The sequence below is a fragment of the Pinus tabuliformis genome, chromosome 2_2, assembly GCF_031772625.1.
Source record: "Pinus tabuliformis cultivar Carrire ecotype Pingquan chromosome 2_2, CPIR1, whole genome shotgun sequence".
NCBI classification, from domain to species: domain Eukaryota; kingdom Viridiplantae; phylum Streptophyta; class Pinopsida; order Pinales; family Pinaceae; genus Pinus; species Pinus tabuliformis.
In genome coordinates this window covers 851,109,275-851,132,171 of record NC_142300.1, presented here as the reverse complement: position 1 = coordinate 851,132,171, position 22,897 = coordinate 851,109,275, and positions in this window count along the sequence as shown.

Here is a 22,897-nt window from a genome sequence, read left to right as displayed (position 1 = left end):
CAAAGATTTTGAAGTGTTTTACCGAAGGAGTCTCACCATACCAGAGTTCATGAGGAGTTTGAGTGTTGTTCACTTAGACATTTGTTTTATTGAGAATAACAACCGCAGCATATGCAGCTTCACCCCAGAAAGTTGCGGGAGTTCTGGACTCATCAAGCATAGCACGGACCATTTGTTGGACTGTTCTGTTCATCCTTTCCACCACTCCATTTTGCTGAGGAGTTCTAGCTGTAGAGAATTCTCTTCTTATCCCATGTTCTTCACAGAAATCGAAAAATTCATTTGAGGTAAACTCCCCACCTCTATCGGACCTGAGGCACTTAATTTTGTAACCTGATTCATTTTCAACCAAGGCTTTGAAGGATTTGAATTTTTCGAATGCTTCGTCTTTGTGCTTCAAAAGTCCTAACCAAACAAACCTGGATAAATTGTCAATGAATAATATCAAGTATTCTTCTCCTCGAGGTGACCTCGTCCTGAAAGGACCACATACATCTGTATGGACTAGTTCAAGAGGCCTGTTGGCTGATCCTTCCTTATCCGGGAAGTTGGTTCTGGTTTCCTTACCAAACTGACATGATTTGCATATAGTGTTGTCTAGAATTTTGATATCTGGAAGACCACGAACTGCCTGATATTTGCATGCCTTCCTTATTTGTGAAAAGCTTAGATGCCCCAACCTCCGGTGCCATAACCAATGTTCATCATCCTTGCTCAAATAGCATTGTTGTTGTCCTTCTTCAAATATGTATAGATTATTTGGAGTTCTTGTACCTTTGATCACTGTTTTCCCTGTATCAAGATCACGAACACTACACCCATTTGATCGAAATATTACCTCGGTTCCTTGATCGCACATCTGACTGACACTTAGAAGGTTATGCTTCAAGCCATCAACATACAAAACATTTCCAGCTTTGACCTTTTCTTTTAACTGAGCTGTGCCTTTTCTTTATAGCTGTTGGAGTATCATTTCCAAAAGAAACTTTCTTTCCCTTTTCTAAAGCAGAATATGATTCAAGTTTTTCTTTATCACCTATCATATGCTTCGAACATCCACTGTCGATGTACCATAGATTTTCCTGTCCCTCTGCATAAAAGGCTATCCCACATCTTTTTGATTGTGGTTCCTTTATTCTCCATGTTCTGGTGCTTGAGGTTTGTTCCTTTGTCTGCTAAAATCTGCTCCTGCATTCAGAATCTTCATGACCGAAGTTATTACAAATAGAACATTCAATTTCATTTTCAAGAGCCGAAAAGTCGTTATAGGTCCTTTTTGTAATCCCAGTCATACTTCTTTGTTTTTGAGATTCTCTAGTCATGATTGTTTTATATGCAACACATTGAACTGCTTTGTGACCAAAGTTATGGCAAGAGAAACATTGGCCATTGAAGAAACTTTTGCGGTTATCAAATCTACCACCCAAATGATTGTAATTCTTATTGTCATCCATTATTGAAGCAAATTGAGAAGATTTTACCTGTGGCTGGTTGTAGCTTTTGTTCACCCTTAAGACAGATTGCCCCTGGTTTACCTGGTAGTCTTTATTAGTTCTTGATGTAATTCGTCCCTGCTTTACCTGGTGATCTCCATTGTGCTTTTGCTCATTCCTTCTTGCTGCATCAAGATAACTCTTTGAGGTGGATGCTTGAGATGTTTCTCCATTATACCCCAGACCTGTCTTGTTTAACGGAGAACGTTGTACATTGATGATCTCATCCAGAGTTTCAGATCCTTTGACAAACTTAAGATTAATAGCCTTTGTTTTCTCAATTTCTTTTCTAAGGCCAACAATTTCACCTTCTAACTTTTCAAGATATTTTTCTTTTTCGTCAATTTGAAATTGTAGAGTATCAATGATCATATTCTTTTCTTCTATACATGTCTTAAGTCTAGAAATCTATTCATAAAAACTATCCACATCTATAGCATCCATGTAATCATCATATTCAAATGCCATTAAAAGTTTATAGTCATTACCTCGTTCATCTTCATCACTATTTGATAGACCATCACTGTCTTCATGAGTGTAGTAGCTTTTCTTATTTGCATTCTGTTTCTTGTTCCATCTAGCAGGTTTCTTTCCTTTGTCAATCTTATCCTTATGAGGACATTTGGCAGCATAATGATATACTCTTCCACAAGCAAAACATTTAAAAGGTAGCTTACCTCTGAACCTTCCAGTACCCCGTTGAAGATTTCTAACAAAATTTGATTCTTCTTCTTCTTCTGGCATGTGACTTGATTCATAGTAGTCTCCTTTGCCTGAAGCCTTAAAAACAGCTTCTCTCCTATCTGATGGACCTCCTTTTCTCATTTCATAAGCAGTTAGAATTCCGTGTAGCTGAGACATAGTAAGAGTTCGTAGATTTTCCTTTTCTTCTATTGCAAACACTTTAGATTCAAACTTGGGGGACAATGATCTTAGGACTTTTTCAACCACAACAGCCTCTTTTATTTCTTCACCCAAGTTTTTCATACAATTAACAATCTCATCTACTCAAAGGAAATAGTTAGCCACACTTTCATCATTATACATTCTGAGATTCTCATACTGAATTCTGAGGGTTTGAAGTTTTGCACGTTTTACCTGTTCATCTCCTTCGTAGCTCAAAACAATCTTGTCCCATATTTCTTTTGCGGATTTATATTGCATAACCTTCACGAATTCAGATTGAGATAGACATCCTAGAAGAGTATTAACCGCCTTTGCATTTGCTTCATATTTCTTCTTCTCAGCTGAATCTGTAGGAGTAGCTGATGGAAAAGTATACTCTGTTTCTATAATGTCCCATACTTCTGTACCCAAAGATTGAAGATAGGCAGTAACTCTTACCTTCCAATATATGAAGTTTGTTCCATCAAAAATCGGTGGCCTGATTGATGCTTCCCTCTCGTAGTTGCTCATGATGTTAGATCTTCCTTCAAGCGATCAAGCTTCTTCAGAAGGACCTGCTCTGATACCAATTGTTGGAAATAATACTGAGAGGGGGGGGGGTGAATCAATATTATCAAATTCTTTTCAATATATCTTCCTTATTTATACTTTGAATAATTCTTCAAATATTGATCATTACTTTGTATGTCAGAATCATAAAATAATGAGCAGGAACAAGAAAAGCAAATAGTCACACAAAAGAACACCAGATATAAGGTGGAAACCCAATGTGGGTGAAAACCACCTGCTGCAATATGTCTCTATCTTCTTTTAATAAGAAACTCCTTTTACAATGATTTTGTACTGGTGCAGTCCTTTACCAGTACGCAGGCTACAACCTGCAGAGAGCTACAACTATCTCTCTCGTTTTCCAGTCTCTCCTGGAAGGGAGCTACAACCCCCTACTTCTTTTCTTTCAAGGACCACTTTTCATTAATTTTCAGACTGGATCCAAGAACATAAAAAAAACATCAACTACACTTGCATCATCAATCTCTGATTTCACCAAAGCCAACCCGCATACAGATCTGCAAATATTTCCTTATAACTTTGCAGTTGTTCCATACATCAGACATACCCAGATCATAACATGTGTAAAATAAAACATGCATCAATAATTCAGACCCAGATTATTAGATTTATAGATCAAGCGTATGCCACATATCACAGATCAAAATCATATAGAGATACCACTATTCCAGCCTTAAGATTTTGACCCATCAATAGAACTTATCCTTCTCCTTGCGCTCAGGTTCCTTCTTCATTCAAATCCAGATCTGCACTAACCCAATCACAATATTCCAGATCTAGCACTTTATCAGATATTCAATAATTCAGAAGATACTTTGTCAAATGATCTCCTTCCTCTTTTATAGCCTTAGTCCTTTCTCAATACCACGGTCCAAAACCATAGGATCAAAAAAACTGTTGGACTAATACCATGAACCAACCATGAAAGTGCGTGAGATCAACACTTTTGGATGCAATACCACGGGCCAAAACCATAGGATCAAAAACTGTCGAACTAATACCATGAACCAACCATGAAAGTGCGTGAGATCAACACTTTTTGATGCAATACCACGGGCCAAAACCATAGGATCAAAAACTGTCGAACTAATACCATGAACCAATACTTGGGATCAACACTTCTGACGAGGTACCATGGTCCAAAACCATAGGTTCAAATACCAAGGACTAACTACCATGGACCAAAGGTAAGTTCTCCAACATATACGCGCTTTTCCTTGCATGAAAATGCGTGAACTTTTTCTCTACATGCAATACCACAGACCAAAACCATAATAAACCAATACCACGAACCCAATACTTGGGATCAACACTTCTGACGAGGTACCATGGTCCAAAACCATAGGTTCAAATACCAAGGACTAACTACCATGGACCAAAGGTAAGTTCTCCAACATATACGTGCTTTTCCTTGCATGAAAGTGCGTGAACTTTTTCTCTACATGAAATAAAATTTTCTCTGCATAAAAGTGCGTGAACTTTTCTCTACATGAAATAAACTTTTCTCTGCATAAAAGTGTGTGAACTTTTCTCTACATGAAATAAAATTTTCTCTGCATAAAAGTGCGTGAACGTTTCTCTACATGAAATAAACTTTTCTCTGCATATAAGTGCGTGAAATTTTCTCTACATTATAATTTATTATCTGAGATGAGTGGGTTGCCATCAAGTACAACATATGTATCATAATGCCAACAGCCATCCCATAGAGGAATCTATCTGGACTGAGCACCACATTTGGCTCTTTCCACTGAAGACCAGAAGGTCATAGAGCTGGTAGGAAGAAGAAGATTTTGTGTACTCTAGTGGCTTGGGGAATCCAAGAACCACCCTGCCAAGCAAATCTTGCTTCAGGAGAACTCACATTAAGTCCCTGTATTATAATTCTCTGCTTAAAGGCACAATAAAACAAGGCCACCACTGAAAGCTGGACCGGAGATGTAGCCCTGGAGAATAGGGTGAACTCCTTATTAAAATTGCTTGTGTCTTTGTGTTTTCTTACTTTGTTCCTCTGCTGTCTTTCCATTTTAATGTCTATGTATTGGAAATTTGATCGATCCATTGCTTCAATAACACAGAACACACACACCAGCACATGAGTCTGTAGTACCTTTAAACAACAAATCTTTAAATGTTGTCACTCATAGGGTGATTATCAGATCAAGTGGTATCAGGGGAAAAGGTTGTAAGGTTAGACAAGCTTGTGTTGGTTTAGTTGTTGAATGCTCACTAGATCAAAGTTCAAATTAGGAAAAGGAGAGTTGGTTGAAACTAATACTGAAATTGGGAGAGTATATCCTCGGAAGACAATGTTAGAGGAAGGTTCTATGGGGCCGGACCCTCAATTCATGGAGAGTTTCCTAGCTATAAAGTATATGGCAGAAGAAATGTATAGGGACTTTAGAAAGCATAAGAATGAAGATTCATCAGGTTCTAAACAAGATAAAGAAGAAGATGAGTCTCGTTCCCATGACCACTCAAAAGGAAAAGGGAAAGAGGAAAGCTTTCTCACACCTCCTAATATCCCTATGCATAATAAGAAAGCATCTTTGATTAAGCTAGATGTTAAATTTGATTTTCCTATATATGATCGAGAGATAAATGCTGAAAAGTTGGACAATTGGATTAGACAAATTGATGTGTATTGCAGAGTGCAAAACATTGACTCAAACAAGAGAAAAATTCAGCTGGCAAGCCTACGCCTAGGAGGCACTGCCTTGGTTTGGTAGGAAGGTAGAACCCAAGCTGACATCAAAAGACATGGTCAGACTATCTCTATCTGGAGAGACTTTGTTTCTGCGATTAAGAAGCAGTTCTATCCATTGGCCTATATGCAACAAGCCATGATGAGTTGAAAGGGAAAAGTGTGCAAGGGTATACTCAAGAATTTAGAAAGAGAGCATTGATTCTAGGGATCTCATTAGACTCACCAGAGACTCTTTTGAAGTACATTGGTGGTCTACACAGCTACATGAGGCATACCATCCTCATCATTAATCCCACTAGTATAGATGAGGTATTTGTACAAGCTACTCATCTAGAAGCTAGAGGAAAGAATGGAAATCCAGAAGTTGGGGGACCATCCCAACCCACTGCAAGCAAGAGCAAGGAGAAAAGAAAGCAGAAGTGGAAAGCAAGGAAGGCTAACATTGCACAAAAAAGCAAAGCTTCATGCACTCACTGTAAAAAGGAGGGGCATGATGATGAGCACTGTTGGATTCTGCATCCAGAGCTGAGACCTAAGAAGTCTGAGGGCAAGAAGAAGAAGATTGTTGCAGCTATTCAGAAAGATTTGGGGTCAGACTCAGGAGATGAAACAATCATTGCAGCCACAGGTATAAAAGGTAAGAATTCTGAAGCATCTACTAGTAATTCTGCTCAAACTATTATTGATGAAGAACATGAGAGAAAAAGGCATGAGCTTTTTCATATTCGAGTTATTTCCAAACATCAAAAGATTGATACTTTGTTTGATAGTGGCTCACAAGTAAATTTGATTTCTGAAGCAATTGTAAAGAAATTGGGATTAGTAACTACACCTCACAAGAAACCATACCCATTAGGATGGTTGAATGATAAAGCACAACTACAAGTGACTAGACAATGAAAACTCAAGTTTTCTTTTGGGTCATCATTTGTAGATGAGTTTGAGTTAAACATAATTCCTTTGGATATATGTGGAATTGTTTTAGGAATTCCTTACTTGTATGATAGAAAGGCTATTTTCTATAGAGCTGAGAACAAGTATCTACTTGTTAAAGATGGAATCGAATACTTTGTAAGAGCTCACAAGCTCAAGAATAATTATACTCTCATAAATTCTGGGCAGATGAAAAGAATGATAAATTCATGCAAACAATTCTTACTAATGGTTGTAAAGGAAAAGAAACCTGATAAAACCAATGTATTTGAGGGCTGTAATGCTAAGCAGCAAGCTGATATAGAAAATATTGTTTCAGAGTATGATGTCTTGTTTCAGGAACCTAAAGGTCTGCCACCCAAAAAGGAAATAGTACATGATATTATTTTGCAGCAAGATGTTCCATTGCCTAACATTGGGATGTACAGGTTGTCTGCTTTAGAGAATGTTGAAATCAAGAAGCAGGTGCAAGAGTTGCTTGAGAAGGGATTCATTAGGCCTAGCACATCACCATGTGGGTCACCAATCGTTTTGGTGAGAAAGAAAGATGACTCGTGGAGAATGTGCATTGACTACCGAGCGCTGAATAAGATAACAATCAAAAATCATTATCCCCTTCCTCGCATAGATGATCTTTTAGATCAATTGAGGGAATTTGTTTATTTCACCAAGCTGGATTTGCACAATGGATACCATTAGGTCAGAGTTGCAGAGCAAGATGCATGGAAGACTGCTTTCAAAACAAAGCAGGGATTGTATGAGTGGTTGGTTATGCCTTTTGGCTTGACCAATGCTCCTACTAATTTCATGAGATTAATGAATGATGTACTCAGACCTTTTCTTAATGATTTTGTTATTGTGTATCTGCATGACATTCCGATTTTTAGTAAAATGTGGGAAGAACACTTAAAGCATGTTAAGCAGACATTAGATGTTTTGAAAAGAGAAAAAAATTATGTTAAACTCTAAAAATGTGAATTTGGCAAAACATCTCTAAATTATTTGGGTCATATAGTAGGGGGTGGTGAATTGAAAATAGATCCCTCTAAAGTGGCAGTCATTGTAAACTGACCTAAACCGAAGTCTGCTACAGAAATGAGAAGCTCCTTAGGAGCAGCACAATATTAGAGGAAGTTCATTTCTAATGTTTCCTCAATTGCAGCTCCCTTACATGCTTTGACAGGATTGAACAAGGTGTTTCAGTGGGGAGGCAAACATCAGAAAGCCTTCGACACCTTGAAAGAAAAGATTAGTACAACACCTGTACTAGCACTGCCTGATCTACAAAGACCATTTGAAATCCAAACAGATGCCAGTGACTATGCCATGGGAGCAGTGTTGACACAGCACGGTAAACCCATATGTTATCATTATGAGACTTTTAATCTTGCAGTAGTTAACTATCCTACATATGATAAAGAATTGTATGCATTAGTTCAGAGTGTGAAAATGTGGAAACATTACTTAATGGGCAAAGAGATAGTAATACATACTGATCATCAACCACTTCAATATCTACACTCCCAAACTAAGTTGCAGCAATCAAGGCATTATAGATGGATGGGTTTTCTACAACAGTTTCATCTAGTCATCAGATATAAAAAGGGCATACACAACAAAGTTGCAGACATGTTATCTAGACCCATTATAAATGCATCTACTATACTTAAGCATAATTCTGTACTACATGAAAGTTACATTGAACAATATGCTCAAGATATAGAATTTAAAGATGTATATGCAACTTTGAGTCAAGGCAAAAAGGTAGAAGAATTGGACTATCATGTGAAGGACCGACTCTTATATCATTGTGGGAAACTTTGCATTCCACAAACCAAGAGAGTAAAGATAATTAGAGAGGCACACACTTCTCTGATATCAGGTCACTTTGGGTTAAGTAAAACAGTTGCACGACTGCAAGGATTTTGTTATTGGCCGAAAATGAATGAGACAGTTTCTAGATATGTGAGACAGTGTACTGTGTGTGCTAAAAGCAAGCCCAGCAATAGTAAACTAGGCTTGTACACGCTAAAAGCAAGCCCAGCAATAGAAAACTAGGCTTGTATACTCCTTTACCAGTTCCTTCTCACCCTTGGGAAAGTGTTTCCATGGATTTTGTTGGAGGACTGCCTAAATCTAGGAAAGGTCATGATTATCTATATGTGGTTGTGGATAGGTTCAGCAAAATGTGTATTCTGATACCCTGTAATAAACATATTATAGCTGAACAAACTGAAAAATTATTCTTTGAACATGTATGGGTTCATTTTGGATTACTGACTTCTATTGTATCTGATCGAGACACCCAATTTGTGGGGAAGTTTTGGTCAAGTCTGTGGGAACTGATGGACACCCAACTAAAGAAAAGCACAACTTTTCATCCACAAACTGATGGCCAGATAGAAGTAGTTAACAGGACAGTGATCCAGTTACTCAGGGGATATTGCAGCAAACATCCTAAGCTTTGGGATGAACATTTGTGTTATGTGAAGCATGCTTACAACAGAGCAAAACACTCTTCTACACAAAGATCTCCTTTTGAGACCTGTTTTGGTTTCATACCAAGGTCTCCTTTGGATTTTGTCTTTGGTAAAGATACCATGGTTGATGGACACAGTGATGTGGACAAGGCAACTAGGTTCATTGAACAGATCCAAGAGATCCACCAGGCAGTACAGGAACAACTGGAAAAGAGCCAAGCCAAATACAAGGCTAGGCATGACAAGCATCGGATGGAGCATAGTTTTCAAGTTGGAGACCATGTTTGAATGTATATCATCAAGGACAGGATGCAAGGTGAAGGTAAAAATCTAAAGCCTCTCAAGTATGGACCTTTTAGGATACTTGAGAAGATTGGTGAAAATGCTTTTTGCCTTCATCTACCAGCTTACATGCACATCTACTCAGTCGTAAATGCAGATTGCTTGAGATTGTTTGAACCTTCAATGATTGAGGATCCTGAAGAGCGAAGTCAATTTCCTTCTATTGATGACTTACTACCTGAATATCTTAATGAATTGCAGGAAGACACAGTCTTGGACAGGAAGGTGAGGACGACGCCCAGAGGAGACGTTGAGTACCTTAGAATTGGACTCAAAGGTTCGAAGTCGAGCAGTGCAAAGTGGATTGAGATTGGACAAGTGAGACATCAGTATCCTCACTTAGTCGATGCTTGAAAGAAAGCCAACTTTTGGTGGTCCAAAAGCTTTTCAGTGGGAAGGCCGTGATCCAAATTGGATCCATCAAGAACTTTCAAAGAAACATGACTATATCAAGTTGGGACAAATCTCTAAAAATTCCAAAATAGCGATCAAAAACACCCTGAACTAGTGGCAGTGGCAGCCAACGTGGAACAAAGAGGACCTCGGTCAAAGCGCGCTGACCGAGGCCCATGGAGACTGCGCGGAGGTCAAAGTAGCCCCTAGGAGGCCCAGATCGGGAAAATAAGGAGGTTAATCGCGCATCGCTGGGCGAACAGGGTGATAATGAAGGAAAGGCCCGAGCACTCTGTCACGTGGGGGAATTGGAGAATCGCGGGCAGAAAAGCGAAAAGCGCTAACGTACAAAGGCGGGACCTGCACTCTGGAAAACCGACGGTATTGATCGGGGTGCCCACAAACTGTAAGAGGTTTTGGATGAAAGCGAAGTGATTCCATACATCGATCGACGCGTGGCAAGCGGAGATGAGAGAAGACCGTCGTTGATCGCGTGTTGTTGGTCAAGCAAGTCAACCGCGTGGGACGTTCGTATGGCGTTGGATCTGGAGGCCCCAGATCGGATGGCTGAGATCGAGCCCAGCGGGGGGAAGCAGAATCGACGAAAGAATGAGCCACGTTTTAGAATGATTTGGAATCCGTTTGACCACCATGATGGAGGAAGAACGTATCCACGATGTAACTGAAGAAATGAACCAACGAAGCATACTAGCACCATTTAGAGGAGGACGTGTGGCCACTCCTTGAGCGTTCATAATGACGCCAAACAGGGAACTCCAAGTGCAGCTGCAGAAGGTGAATCGACAGAGGCGGAAAAAGAACCTAATAGGCATTGGAACGAATGGCTGAAAACCATGAACAGAGACAAAATACACAAGTTAGAGTCAGTCAGAGCAAACCCCGAGAGGAGGAATAAACACCGAGAGACAAAAACTAGAGAAGAAAGCAGTAGATCAAAAGCAGAAAGAGACAGAGGGTCGAGCTGACCAGTGGCAGCATCGAGCACTAGAGAGCTTGAGAGATTCAAGCCATCCCATAGAGGAATCTGTCTAGACTGAGCACCACATTTGGCTCTTTCCACTGAAGACCAGAAGGTCATAGAGCTGGTAGGAAGAAGAAGAGTCTGTGTACTCCAGTGGCTTGGGGAATCCAAGAACCACCCTGCCAAGCAAAACCTGCTTCAGGAGAACTCACATTGAGTCCCTGTATTGTAATTCTCTGCTTAAAGGCATAATAAAACAAGGTCACCAATGAAAGCTGGACCGGAGATGTTGCCCTGGGGAATAGGGTGAACTCCTTATTAAAATTTCTTATGTCTTTGTGTTTTCTTACTGTGTTTCTCTGTTGTCTTTCCATTTTAATGTCTGTCTATTAGCAATCTGATCAATGCATTACTTCAATAACATAGAACACACACACCAACACATGAGTCTGTAATACCTTTAAACAATAAATCTTTAACTGATGTCACTCATAGGGTGTTTATCATATTACTTTCTGATCCCTTGGATGTAGTTTTGTAGCATCATGAATTACTACATTTTGCTTTTTTGCCTATCTTGTTCTAACACTAATTAGAAACTGCTGACAACTTTCATAATATCATGCTCTATGAAATGAATGCCTCCCAACATAATTGAAACACTTTCAACAAAATTATGCCAAACAAAATATCATATGTCAATAAAAACAAAGTTATAAAAATATAATGAGACAGTTACAAGAACACAAAACACAAATATAATAACAATACTTACAATATTTTGTGTCATATCATTTACAATTTGTTTACACAACTTTGTAGATACCTCTCTCATGCCATACACTGAATATAATAACTGATATTTAATCATTTCATGTGACTTGGGTGGTTTTGTAAGTATGTAAACAACTTCACTGTCTAGTACCGAACACATGTCTGTGACCTTTCCCAGCACCTCATAAATTTCATTATCATTAGGTATATCAACATATAGATATATCTGCACATCTTGGCTTTATCTTTCTTTCACATACCAGACATTTGTTGGAAGTTTCACTTCTTTTGATTTCTTCCAGTATGAAATCTTCTTATCATTTGAGGCACTTGAAAGATTTGTGGCTATCAGCTCAGGTTTGGTTCGTTCAACAATATTTTTTGAAAATCCACCTTTAACAGTCTTTGGTCCAAAAAGATTCACAAAAATCTTCTTTGATGTCGTTTTCCTGAAAAAAAGACAGATATATAAATCAGTAAATTACAAAAAAATTATAGCTTAAATTAACAAATAAAATGATAAATAATAATTAAATTTGTAAAACATAACAATTTAAAAAAAAAATTAAGAAATTTAAAAAATACAGTGCCCTGTTGCCCCACCCCAGAAATTGGCCGACCACCCGGGCCGGCAGTTGGGGCCAGCCCCCCTACCCCAACATGGTGGCCAAACAACCACCCCCCTACCCATCCCCAGTGATCCAGGTGGATGTTGGTGGCCACCCACCTATCCCATTTGGACCCCCACAATTATCTCTTTCAGTTTTTCTGTTTCCTTAATTATAGCACAGTTTACTATTTTTAGCAGTTTTTCGGGTCCTAAACTTCCGGAGCCGTTTTAAGGCCCTAAACGACGTTTTTTGGGAAATCCACCGCGAGTGATTTTTCTGTCTAAAAAACTTCTTTTCCATCGTAGTCCTCGGAGAGATCTTTCCAACGGGCTATAATGCACGTCAAACGAAGATCGTACGACCAATTCGCGACCCCGGGAAGTTGTTGTACCAACTTACCCAAAAACGGGGCCCACAATTTGGCGTTTCATCTTCTAGGGTTAGGTTTTGGAATGTGAAGGGTTTTCCATTGTTTCTCAACAATAAATAGGCCCTCAAGCCTCATTGTAACAAAGTTTTTGGAGAACAGTTCAGAGACATGTAGCCGACACATCTCTTCTCAGAGATAAGCTACCATCGCCCTAGCTGGGTTATTTCCATTTCTATTTGTAAGCATATTTCAATATTTTACAGTAATGAAATGAAGTATTATTTCCGCTGCATATTTGTCTTTATGGTTATCTCTGTATTTTATTGCGTTCCTGTTTAAATCTGGATCACCCAGCCCCACCTGGCCCCTAGCCCACCCCCGACGGCTGAACGGCCCACCACCCTAGCCGACTGTTGGGTCACCGGGGTGGGGTGGGGGGCTAGCGCCCAACCCCCCGCCCCACCCTAGTGGTCCAACTATTGGCTAGGGCGACGAGCCGTTGGGCCGCCGGGGTGGGGCGAGGGGCTCAGCGCCAACCCCTCCGCCCCACCCCGGCAGCCCAACGACCCGCCGCCCTGGCCGGTCGTTGGGTCGCCGGGGTGGGGCGGGGTGTTGGGTATTCGGCCCCCCCGCCTCTCACCCACGGGTCCGTTGGGTCGTCGGGAGCATGATCGGGCCCACCACGCCCACTACGGATGTAGTGGGTAAATTTGTCCCACAAAAAAAATTAATTTCTAAAAAAAAATCATTAAACTTATTTAATTTTAAAATTTGCACAGCAGAAAAATTAACTAACCTTTCAAATGCGATAATCCTCCATTGAATATGTTGTTGATAGCAATGTAGTTGCTCCACAAATTTTCTCCAAGTCTTTTAACGAACCTCGGAAAACCTTGATGTGATGAGAGGAATAGTGATAATGAAATGTATTATATAGGGGAAATTACAAAATTGTTTTACTGTACGGTTAATGTGGGATTAATTTTCTTTTATAAATTTTAACATGTAAATTTTGTTATGGTGATATAGGAAATTATGATAAAGTGAACATTACGGAATTGTTTTACAGCACGGTGAATGTGAGATTAATTTGTTTTAGAAGGTATAATAAAAATAAATAAAAAAATCAATTGTCTAGTAAATATTATATAGTTTAAGTAATAAATTAATTTAGGTAAAAGATTTAGTTTACAATTTTAATTTAAAAGATTTATTTCATAAGAAAATTTTAGTTAAAAATTTTCAATAAATTGTAGAAGAAAATAATGGAGGGAAATACATGAAACGAAATTTTTCGAGGGAAAACTTTTGGCGAAATTTTTTTGAGGGAAATTTTCATTCTTTAAGCTATATATTATCATTAGGAGAGTCTTCATTTGTATCATTCAACCTCTTCTATTTGAAAGGCATGGATTCTTCTGATAGTGAAGTTTTCCTTTGTGAAGCATCAACATCTTCATCACATAACAACTCTATTCATATTGATGAATATAACAGAAATTCTTCCACTATGAATAGAGAGTCAATTATTCCACTTAGTCCTAATCCTAAGGACTATGAGAGCAACACTGATGAAAGACGGGATGAAGAATTTCAAATAAATAAAGGGTCATGGTTTCCACTTAGTCCTAATCCTATGGATTATGAGAGCAACAATGATGAAGAGCATGATGAATAATTTCAAAAGAATGGTGTGTCATGGTGTCCACATAATCCTAATCCTATGGACTATGAGAGCAGCAGTGATGAAGAGCATGATGATGAATTTCAAAAGAATGGAGTGTCACGGTGTCCACTTAGTCCTAATCCTATGGACTATGAGAGAAACAGTGATGAAGAGCATGATGATGAATTTCAAAAGAATGGAGTGTCACAATGTCCACTTAGTCCTAATCCTATGGAATATGACAACAACAGTGATGAAGAGCATGATGAAGAATTTCAAAAGAATGGAGTGTCACGATGTCCACTTAGTCCTAATCCTATGGACTATGAGAGTAGTAGTGATGAAGGGCATGATGAAGAATTTCAACTGAATAGAGTGTCACAGTGTCCACTTAGTCCTAATCCCATGGAATATGAAAATAGTATTGATGAAGAACATGATGAAGAATTTCAAAAGAATGAAGTGTCACGGTGTCCACTTAGTCCTAATCCTATGGACTATGAGAGCAGCAGTGATGAAGAGCATGATGAAGAATTTCAAATGAATAGAGTGTCACAGTGTCCACTTAGTCCTAATCCTATGGACTATGAAAGCAACAGTGATGAAGAACATGATGAAGAATTTCAAATGAATAGAGTGTCACGGTGTCCACTTAGTCCTAATCCTATGGACTATGAGAGCAGCAGTGATGAAGAACATGATGAAGATTTTCAAATAAATAAAGAGTCACAGTTTCCACTTAGTCCTAATCCTAAGGATTATGAGAGTAGTAGTGACGAAGGACAAGATGAAGCACTTAGTCCTAATCCTAAGGACTATGAGAGTAGCAATGACAAAGGAGAGGATGTAGAATTTTTCAGTAAGTAAACAGTCACATTTTTGACGTAGTCATAATCCTATGGACTATGATAGTAGCACTGGCAATGCACATGAGGAAGAATATCCAATAAACATCGAGTCAAATTTTCCATTTAATCCTAATTCTAAGGACTATGACAGTAGCATTGAAGAAGGGGAAGATGAAGAATATCCTCCAAGTCAGTATTTCAAAAGCATAACTGATCATAGTGAGGATAACATTCCTCAGAATGATGATGAACATGCTTATACAAATGATGATCCAATGATGGAGATGTTGCTAGGAAATATTGTATCGAGGAGTAGGAGCAGACCTTTTCATATCAATCCAAGATGTTCTAGTTATACAAGGGGTAGAGCAGAATATTTGATGAGAAGAAGTTCTATCAACGCTCTCATTTCAAGTGAATGTTGTCAAAAATATTGTTTGAAATATATGGATTTCAAGTTTTCATTAGAGAAAAGGAAGAGATATTTGTCAATGAATAAAAGCATGAAAAATTCATATTTAGTTGGGTGCATGCAATCTACATTGTCAGGTTATGATTATCATATTGGGTATTTATTTATCTGTAGAAAGGCTTTCAAAATGTTTCATTCGATGGGTAATTTTCGTCTCTCAAAAATCCAAGAAAATTTGGAAAAGGATCCCACATTTTATTCAGGAGTATGTCATAAACGATAGTTTGGGCCATTATCAAATACTGCAATGTCATGGATGAAAGATTTCTTTTCAAAGCATGGAGAGTGTATGCCAAATAGAGAGACAATACATATTCCAGATAATTTTTCAAGATAATAAATCTATAACTTATACAAAGAATATGTAGAAGGTTCTGAGGGACATGGTCGATTTATTACATATCAATATTTTGTGAAGGTATGGAAGAAAGAATTCAACAATGTCTGTATTCCTAAGAAGACAAGGATGGGGATTTGCAGTACATGTGCTTCTCTTAAATAAAAAAGGGATAAATGTGAAGGGTCAGAAAGAGGTAAGCATTCATAACTTTAACTTTTAAAATTGTATAGTCATCAACTATGAAAACGTATTTCTTAATGACTTTCTTTTATGTTGTGTAGATTCCATTGTCAAAGAACTTCAGGAGCATCGCGAACAACAAACAAGTGAAAGGAAAATTTTGTACAAGAATTGAAATAAGTGTTATGATAATCTGAATAAATATTTGGGTTTGATAATTGGTGGTATGGACCAGAAGAAAACACTTTTACCACATTTTGTTCGCACACCCAAAAATTTATAGGAGGAAAATTTTATTCAATATCACTTGGTCGTTTGTATGGTCTTCAATGGGAAAATGTTGCCAAGGGTGTACTTCACAACTCCAAATATTCATAATGATGCAAGTCTGACAATAACCATAATTCATGATGTTCTTTCTCATTGGTCTGGTCATCTTCCTAAATTTTTGTATCTACAATTGAACAACACTTGTCGTGAAAACAAAAATCAGGTTGTTTTTGGATATCTAAACATGCTTGTTGAATTGAGAATTTTTCAGAAGGTAAAGGTTGGTTTCCTTCTTGTTGGGCACACTCATGACGATATTTATCAGATGTTTAGTTGTTTTTCAATCATGTTAAGGAGGAAGGAAGTTGGGAGATTGCTATCATTAACTGCATGTATTAGGAAATCATACATGCTAGAGCCTATTTTTTATGTGTTAGAAGAAATTTTTGACATGCGAAGGTTTATTATGGGATCGTATGGTGAGGAGAAATGCATTGAACAACTTAATGACATTAGCTTCCAACATCAATTTGGTATCAAAAAAATTGATGGGAAAATGCTAATATGGGGCTAATATGGGGCTAGAAGTATTCAACCACTGCAGAATGGGCACCGTCATCAGGTTTGGAATTTTTGAAGTTCATTCTAGATCATCCAATAGTTGCATCAAATATATTGTTATTACAATCAGTTGCTAAAGTTAATAATGCACGCGGACAGAATAGAGATATAACTTATTCTGATTTCCTAGAAGAAATTAAAAAATATATTAGATATACATATGAGTACTTTGACATTGCTAATTCAGTTTGGTGGGAGTCATTTTTCAATAATCAAAGTGATATCATTTCAAGAACAACAAATGAAGATATACCTTTGAAAAATCCATTTATTTGGCCACAAAATGTGTCAAATGAACATGAGGAAAGAAACATTATTGAACAACAACAATCTCAAGGTATTATTAATTATTCACAGATAGAGGAAAGAGAGATGTATATTGGTTCCAGAAGATCTTGTGCACAACGTGAAGCCATGGAAGACCTCTACAGGGGTTCAGTACATGATATTAAGGAGGGTTGCATGATCGCAGTGCTAGCAGATGGAGATCCCAATGGCTATCCATTTTGGGTTGCTAAGGTTATAAAAGTCTTTACAAAAGATGAAGATGTTACAGGTGTTGAAGTACATTGGTATGCCACAAATACACACCCATTCAATGGTGTGTATAAGTCAGAGATGGTAGCTAATAAAAAAATTGGCGGTAAGTGAAAAAGAAAGGGTACAAATATAAATCGTCACCGCACAAACCTCTTAAAATTGGAGGATGTTGGCATACTTGTTTATGACTTCAATTTAACAAAGAGAGGAACTCTTCACTTCAAGACGATAGAGATTCTGAAAAGGTTGTTACTAGAAGGAACAGTGTTGAGATGGGAGTGTGTTGAAACCAGTCCTAGATCCAAAAGAATTTTGAAACCTGAAATGGTGGGCATTCAAGTGGACTCAGATGGGGCACTAGTTGATGAAAGAGAAGCTTATGGAACATCTTTGTTTGCATCTAGTCATTAATCTGAAGATGTGAATTCTGATGGTGTGCAAGAAAATATGAGTGATTTTGAATAATTGTCTAAGACAATTTATATAATTGATGTTTGCATCATATCTTAAAATAAAAATTTTGATTTCCATATGGTGTTAAATCAAAAGTTATGAGTCATTTTTATGTTGTTGATTTATATGTTTTAGTTATGATTACTTTTATTGTTTAGAATATCTACAATGCAACAATAAATTAAAGATATAATGTATGTTTCATTCAGTCTACAAATAACGACATTTTGATTAATTTAGTCATGTAATTTGTTCATAATGTCATGTTTTTTTAATTTTATGGTTGAAAATTTTCCAATTTGTTTTGTATCTTTAGTGTTATGGTTGAAAACAATTAGAATTTTAGCGATCTTTAGTGTGATGTTATTATATGTTTAACAACATAAATGAAAATTAATAGAATTTTAATGTGTTTTAGATCCCATTATTATAGCTTTATCATCATTACTAAAACATGTTGAAATTTTACTTAGGAAAGAAAAATGTTATTCTACCAAAAACATTAGTGTGTTTTTTTCCTCAAAAACAGCTTTTTTTTTGCACATAAAAATTCGGTTTTACTGGAATTTTTTAAAAATTTGAAAATTGACCCTAAAAAAAAACCATCATTCTAGTATCAACATTTTTCATTTTCAGGGTGTTTTTTGCACAATTTTTGCACGAAAAATTTGTTTTCACTTCCATTTTTAAAACATGTTCAAAATTGACCCTAAAAAAAACCATCGTTCTAGTATACACATTTTTCATTTTTAGCCCTATTTTTGATGTCTTTTCGGGGTTTTTTGGCCAGAGTTCCCATTTTGAGTTTATAGTTCCTGTTTTTTCTTCATGCTGAAGCAAATCCTTTCCCTTTTCCCTTCTACTTTCATTTTCTTGTCTCATTTGAAATTTTGTCTTCTTCATTTTTATCTTCCCCTTCATTCTCTCTTTTGTTGGGTGTGGAGCCTGATTATTTTATTGATTTAGAGGTATTGTTTCAACTGCATTTGGATGTGAGTCCCTTACGGGGGGTGTGAAGGGGCTTACCCCCCCCACTAGTGTCATCGGGGTGGGGCTTGGCAGGGGTTCAGGGGTAGCGCCCTTGAATAAAACATTAGAGAAAATTTTCCTTGTAAAATATTGTAATTTCGTAGTCAATCTCGGTTGTTTATCAGGCGAAAGATTTAACAGTAGAAGTTATGTTAATTTAGGGTTTTTTCCTTAGAAGACAACCGTTAATTTATATGATGGAATTGTATTGCGATTGTGTATTATTCCGTGACAGAAAAACATAGGAAACTGTGTGAGAGATAAAAGGAAGTTACAAGGAATTTTCTATAGGTTGTATCCCTTCAGTTTGCTAGATAATATAAAAAGGAATGACTGGTTGTTTCTCTGGGGATGTAGCCCAAATTGGGTGAACCACGTATATATGTGTCTCTCTTGTTTTATGATTTTTTTAGTGTTGGTGTTTCTGCAACATTTTATGTGTTCCATTGCTTTGTTATTTAATTTCTAACATATTTATGTTGATCATCAAAATCTTCTCCCTGATTCTTCTTACTTTATTTTTCTTCTAACCCCCTTCTTTTTAGCTTGGTCAAATATTTTCTTACATTTGAAATATATATATATATATATATATATATTGGATATTTTGATGGCTTGGCCCAAGTCGAGGGCTGTGGGGGGGCTATATTACACATCAACAATCTTGTGTCTTGTTAGCTCTGCTACATACTTTAGCATTTGAGGGTCAAATGCAGGCCTGGTCGTGCTACTGTTGTTCAAAGAAAACCTGTATCAGTCATCCTCCTCGCTCCCCTCACTCCGCTCACACCCTCATAACTCCCACCATCTCTGTTCTTCCTCCAAAGCTCGACTTAAGCCCTTGTTTCCTCAAGCCCAAGCGCTAAAACCTAAGCCCCATGCAACTGTGATCACATGACCGAGCGCTTTCACAAGCCCTTTTTCACGTCACATCCGACGAAAACATGTGCACTTAAACCCCGCCGTCCGATCTTATACCGTGTGATCCAACAGTTTTTTCTTTCCCCGCACTTGCAAACTGCCCGCGTGTTAACTCGCGATCAAAAGTGGTTTTATTCCGCCCTGTCTGCCACGCGTCGCACAATGATTGTGATCGCTGGCCTTTGTATGTTTACCACCCACTACCGAAAAGCGGTGCGGGTAATACTACTTACCGCCCGTCCTCCGTCCCCGCCCGATAAACTCCGCACATCTTTTTCGCCCGGTGACCGTTGGATCTATCCGCTCGAGGTCCAACGGCTCACGATTGCCTGCTTCCGATACCTCCCTCTAGGCCATATCGGTCGTCCTTATGTTCCATCGGACTGCCGTTCTTGCTCCTCTGACCAGATCGTCCGCCCGCCATGCAATACGCCAGCTTTGATTGTTCTGTGCTCCTGAAGGACGAAGCGATCATCTACTAGTACTCAGCGCATTTCATCTTCAACAATTGCATTCAATAAACAATATGGCCAAGAGAGAAAGGACAAGCCTCGAGCAGTTAAACAAATTCAACAGTTATGGAAATTCATTCATATAACACTCCACCTGCTCGGGAAGGACAGCAGAGCATATGAGAAGATCAATTTCATTCACTGAAGCAGACAAATTGTATCGAAGACTCCATCAGGCAGTTAAGGCGGTTGGTGGTCAATTATGACCCCCCCACACATAGAATAGCAGAATATCTTTGTAAAAAAACTCTATATATATCCAGAAAACAGATGTAATCAGGGTTGATGGTTGATGTTTTGATGTAAAGTTCAACTTCTGGAGACTGTAACTGCTTTGATAATTGCAGCATCTCGTCGGCATTTTCAACTAATACAAGCTTCTTTTGTTGTTAATTTCTCACTTTCCATTTCTACTCTGTTCTAGTCTGTGCCTGTTATGCAGTTTTCATGAACTCTTGATATTTAGCATTTGAGGAGCTGTCATCCTACCTCTGTGTTAAGGTCTTGTATGTATCAGTGAATGTGTTATTCAAGTTTCTGTTTACCTAGTGACAAAGAGTTGTCATCCTGTCTGTGCATTAGGAAATAGATTTGCAGACCTCTTTATTGGTTGCAGCCGGCCATCACATGGTCTTGTGCATCTGCTGGTGTGGTCAGTATTCTCCATATTCATCTAATCCTTAAGCTGTCAGTAATTGGTGGTTTAAAGCCTTGTAGTCTGGGGGTGTTCACGCATGTCTGGAGTCAAGCAAAGTAGGAGTGGTTATCTGGCTTGAAAAACCATCAATCCTTCCATTCATCCATTTCCAACATTATGTTGAGTTTGTAATGTTCCCGATCATCTCTGAGATACAACCTAGGAGAGTTTCTTGGGGTGATAACATGTCCTACAAAATCCAAGTTGACCTAGATAGGGGCACCAATAATTATGCAGAACTAAACAGATTAAAACACCTTCTCCTATTTGCAAGAGAACTAAATTGCCAAAAGATTCAGATATACGGGGATTCACAGCTTGTTATAAATTAGATAAACGATGTATATCACTGTCACTTTCACACACTCAGAGACATGCTGGATGATATATTTACATTAAAATCACAATTTGATTTTATTGTATGCTCACATATATACAGGGAAAGGAATGAGATCATTGATCGTCTTTCCAAAGCGGTCGCGCAGCTGAACATGGGACAATGGAAAATTCAGGAATACAGGGAGGGCATTTTCTACCATTTTTTCCACCGGTCGTTCATTGAGATGAACGGGCATCTCTCGGAGTGATCTCACAAATCATTCTTTTTTTTTTTATTTTTTAGTTCTATGTTTTTTTGCTACAATTTCTATTATTACTATTGGGACAGTGACTCAGTATTTTTGTTTATCATGGTGGATATAACTACCTGGACTACTATGATGTAAATTTGTATACAGTTTTTCCCTAACTCTTCTAAGTTGCTCTTCAGTGAATGCATCTCATACATGCAACATTATCCAACATGTAATTTTCTTAACATATTAATGAAAATTGCGTCTTTTTCCTTATATATATATAGATATATATATATATATATATATATATATATATATATATATATATATATATATATATATATATATATATATATATATATATATATATATAGATATATATATATATATATATATATCCTTCTATTAATTATTATATACTTTTGGCCATTTGAATCTCTTTTGTTTCTCGATCTCCTTATATTAACGATATTATTACTAATGTATTTTTACACATTTTATTTTATATTTATATATATACTTTTGATTACAATTTGTTGATATAATTTATATATATATATATATATATACACACACACATGTTAATTTTTTATATATATTTTAATAAATATGATCGTTTGAATCATGTTCTTACAATTTTATTAATGAATTAAATTTACCTCTAACATGTATCTAACCTAACGTCTATTTTCCACTCTTTGACCTTGCATCTCTCTCCTATTTATCTTTCTAAACTAGATCATATTTCTTATCTTTGTCTTGATGATGAGCCACAGTTGCTAGCTCGAAACGTCAACCAGAAAATACATTGTGATGAATCAGGAAATATCAGATCATTTTTTTTCTTTTTTATTAACTTATTTTTTCAGTAAATTTATAAAAAAAAATAGTAAATAAATTTCAAGTGCCAATTTTAGAGTCAATTTTGATTTTTTAATCTAGATTTGTTGACTTAGTGTTCTCATTTTGAGATAAAAATTCTCATTAAGTTGATAACTATATTATCCTTCACAAGTGGAGCCATACTCTCTATTTATGGAATAGATCCCTTCACCTAAGAAGGTGCACACTGCTCAATATGGGTATCATTAGAAGCTACATGTTTTTAAATCTTTTGTTCCTTTGAAAGACACCCTGAGCTAGGCTCTAAGTTATTCTTTGAATGATCTTTCTCAACCTCTTCTTCATTGTCAGAGCTCCAAATATATTATT